The sequence below is a fragment of the Agrilus planipennis genome, unplaced genomic scaffold (assembly GCF_000699045.2).
Source record: "Agrilus planipennis isolate EAB-ADULT unplaced genomic scaffold, Apla_2.0 scaffold195, whole genome shotgun sequence".
NCBI classification, from domain to species: Eukaryota; Metazoa; Arthropoda; class Insecta; order Coleoptera; family Buprestidae; genus Agrilus; species Agrilus planipennis.
Genome location: NW_020439173.1, coordinates 573015 through 577363, shown reverse-complemented (window position 1 = coordinate 577363; position 4349 = coordinate 573015). Strand labels below are relative to the sequence as shown.

Below are 4349 nucleotides of genomic sequence, written 5' to 3'. Positions count from 1 at the left end.
ATTGATTGAGTAATATTAATTTATTATAAATAGGAAGTTGGTAAGATTACTAAACAAATTATTAAAGTTATTATTATTAAGTTAAAGTTGAATTTATTTGTTAGAAAATTTAATAAATATTTAAAAGGGTAAAACTGTTCACATTTAACCATTAGATACATTCTTTTTGGACATTTTCGACCATAATATTAAATTCTTTATTTGTGAGTCCTTTATGTGCCTCTAAACTTTGCATTTGGAGTATTTTTATAACCATTTCGTTTTTCTTTATTGGAAAGAACACCCAACACGTATTGAATATAAGTATGGAAGTCCATAAGACTAACTGTTGGACAATTCTCGAGGGCCGTTTTTTGGGCCTTTTTTTTGCTAGAGCTCTTTTGGATAAATTCGGTACAAACTGGTACATCACTGACTTAATACAAAATTGAAATGCTGTATTTGAATACATCACGAAATAACAACTACGTTCTCAACAAAAAAAAAATAATGACAGTAATTTATCAATTTAACACAAATATACGTTTATATTTGAAGTATATTCGGTAACTTTGATCATGTTTGTATCATTATTTTCAAATTTCGTAAAAACAACAAATAAGCTTTTGTAGTAAGTTCATTAAAACCATTTTCATTTTGTAAACATTTCAAATATTAACAAATATAAAATATGTCACTAGTAACTAACATATCTTGATAGAACTGACTTAGGATGGGACTAAGGCCATTATTTCTCCCTCTTGTTTATTTTCTTGGTGATACATTCTGAGTCGGGGGTTTAAATCGTCATAAAAAAAATGGTAAAATACCCAAGATATTGGGGCCAATGTTACTCCAGACCAGAGAATATTGTGTACCAAACGGTTTCTAGATCTCCTCGACATTTTTCCTAAGGGTTTCTTAGGAAGTAAGCCGGCTACAGATTGTATTAATAATTTTGAACTTAGAAACATTTTAATCTGATGGTTTAATGATTGAATGAAATTGTTCTTGAATGAAGTATGCAATTTTAAATTTGATGATTATATTATGTATGTCATCACTATAATCAATTGTTTATTTTATTTTATACAAAACTACTAATGACACTTGGATCTTAACTAATATGCTAAATGCGGATGTGAATTTGTTTGTTACGATTTCACACCTTAATGCCTTAACCGATCAACATGAAACTTTGTATACATATTGTCAGGGGTTTAGAAAATGATATAGGGTACCTTTCATTCAGAAAAAAAATACTGTTCCAGAGGAACCGAAAAATTAGTTTTATGTGGTCATTGACCAACTTTGACATGTATTTCAGACGTCAATGCAAGCGAAACAGCGGATAAAATCTAGTAATTAAATAAATAAACCAATATATACACAACGTTCACACAAGAAAATATATTTTTATTTCCTAATTATAACGATTAACGATAGAAAAAGGAAAGAGGGCGTACATAGGATTTGTAGATTTAGAGAAAGCTTTTGACAATGTTAAATGGGACAAGATGTTAAATATACTTAAAAATGTAGGGATGAATTACAAAGATAGAAGAGTGATACTTAGTTTGTATAAAGAGCAACAGGCAGTTATAGAGCTGGGGATGCAACGTAGAGAAGTAAATATTAGGAAGGGAGTCAGGCAGGGATGCACACTGTCACCGCTACTTTTTAATCTATACATCGAAGACGCCATCAACATCATTAAAGACAGTACAACTGTAGGGATAGATGTGCAAGGGCAAAAGATTAGTATGCTTAGATTTGCAGATGATATAGCAGTATTAGCATCTAGCAAGGAGGACCTAGAGATAGCTTTAAATAAAATGGAAGCGGTACTGACAGATCAGTACTGTATGAAAATAAATAAAAGTAAAACTAAAATACTGATATGCAAGGGAAGAAAAAGTAGGGAAAGAGCGAATATAAAGATAGGAGACGAAAAATTAGAAGAAGTGGCTGATTTTAGATACCTAGGAAGTCAGATAAGTGAGGATGGAAGGAGTAGTAGGGATATAAAGCAGAGGATAGCGCAGGGTCGTGTCGCCTTTAATAAAAAGAAGTCACTTCTATGCTCGCGAACCGTTAATTTAGAAATTCGAAAAAGGTTGTTAAAGGTGTATGTTTGGAGCACGGCGTTGTACGGGTGCGAAACATGGACAGTGGGAGCGGCGGAAAAGAAAAGGTTAGAAGCGTTCGAAATGTGGTGTTATAGGCGGATGATGAGGATATCGTGGGTAGAAAAGGTTAGAAATGAAGAGGTATTGGAAAGAATAGGAGAACAGAGGACTCTATGGAAGTCAATAAAAAATAGGCGAGATAGGTTGGTAGGACACCTTCTCAGGCATGAAGGTCTAGTCAGAGACATATTAGAGGCAGAAACAGGAGTTAGGAGGGGTAGAGGTAGACCTAGATTAGATTACTGTTCGCAAATAGTTAAGGATGTGGGCTGTTCTAGTTTTAGGGAAATGCGAAGTTTAGCTCAGGATAGGAAAGAGTGGAGGTACGTGTCCAACCAGTCTTAGGACTGATGACCTTATGATGATGATGATGCCTAATTACTTAAAAATTAAACTCTTAATGAATCAAATATATTAGCAACCTTTATTTTAAAACTCGTCAACAAAGATCTTAAAAAATGTAAGATTACAAAGTTATGGCACAAAAGTTATGTTATTAGTTTCATATTTTTTGTAATTTTCCGCCATGGATTTCTGGGACTCTTTTAATTCTTCACTAGTGTCGTACAACAACCAACACATGGGTGCGAGAGCTAGACAAGACCAAGCAATATTTTCTATTAAATTACTCCTAGATTTTCTCATTGCGGTTTTCGGATTTTTTTTGGGCACCAAACCAGCCACCGATTGGAATAATTTCAAATTCAATCGCATTTTTTGACTATCACAACTATTTCGTTCGAATAAGTCGATAAAATGTTTTTTGAAAGGTAGTAACTTGATTAAAAAAAAAAACAGAAAACAAAAATATGCTAGTAGACTAAAAATGATTATTATTATTTCAATTACAAAATAAACGATTGGTAAGATAAAATCTATATCATCAATAAAACACGAAGGATAACAGCGCAAAATTTTATTTTTTTCTTTTAATTGAAAAGTTGATTTAAAGTTAATAAAATTTCGTATTGGTGCATCTGGTTGCCTGTATGTCGCGCATTCGCATTTAAAAAATTACGATTCAATTTGTTCAGACATGTACAAACTTTTTATGATGCCTTTTACCACCAATTAACCGTATATGGCATTATTAGAAAGGTGAAAAGTTGTTTAAATATTTACAAGCACTTGGCAATGAAATTTCTTTCTCGTTGAATTATTGATGATGACAATGAAAACGAACATAAATCAGTGTGAAAGTTAAATAAATATATGTATGCCATCAAGGCTTTAAGAAGTAGCATTTGCAAGATTTATTACTGTATAAAAACAATAAAATCCTTTTAGAATTAGTTACAGTGACAAACGTATAATGTGCCACAAAAACAGTTTGTTTTTAAATTTTACAAAGCAATCCGAACTATTATCATAAATACGAATGGGGGTTTGTTTGTTTGTTACTATTTCACGCCTTAACTATCCAACCGATCGTCATGAAATTTTGTACACGCCTTATCACAGGTACAGAAAAGGACATAGGGTACTATTTATCCAGAAAAAAGATGCTGTTCCCGAGGATTAGAAATATTAGTTTAATGCGGCCGTCAATGATCTTTGACAAGTGTTTAGAACATCAACGCGAGCAAAGCCACGGGTAAAACCTATCATGAAATTTTGTATACACATTGTCAGGGGTACAGAAAAGGACATAGGTCCAAAAATTAATACTGTTCAAGAGGAATAGAAATAAATGTGGTCGTAGATGATTTTTGTTACGAATTTAGGACATCAACAAGAGCAAAGCCGCGGCTAAAACATAGTATGGAATATATTAATAACGTTTCCTTATTCATTTATATCTTTAATTTACGTTAATTAAATTAACTTTTTATAAATGTATTTCGATTCAAAAAACTTGCATAGTCACCTGAAATGCAGTGCCTACTTAACGCCTGAAAACTAATTAAATTTTGGATATCAAAAATTTAATCTATTGTAATTCATTTAGTTATTAAGATTAGGCATTCGTTTATTGTATTTCGGTACTGGGTTACTAGATCCTTTTGTTCGATAATATAGCACGTAGATCCACGAATAAGGCATCTATTATTATTATCTACAGTTATTTTAATGTATTTATTGTATAGCTATCTAGATATGCACCTTAATTAAAATAAAATTATTATTATTTTATATTTTACTGTTATACGTTTACAAACAAAAGATGTTTCGTTTAGTGTG

The 4349-nt window shown here is 31.8% G+C and overlaps 1 protein-coding gene across 1 annotated transcript in view; it reads right to left on the bottom strand.

Moving 5' to 3' along the window:
- Positions 1 to 4349, bottom strand: part of LOC108743233 (Werner syndrome ATP-dependent helicase) — a 24655-nt gene that overhangs the window by 4599 nt on the left and 15707 nt on the right. The gene's annotated exons all lie outside the window — the stretch shown is intronic.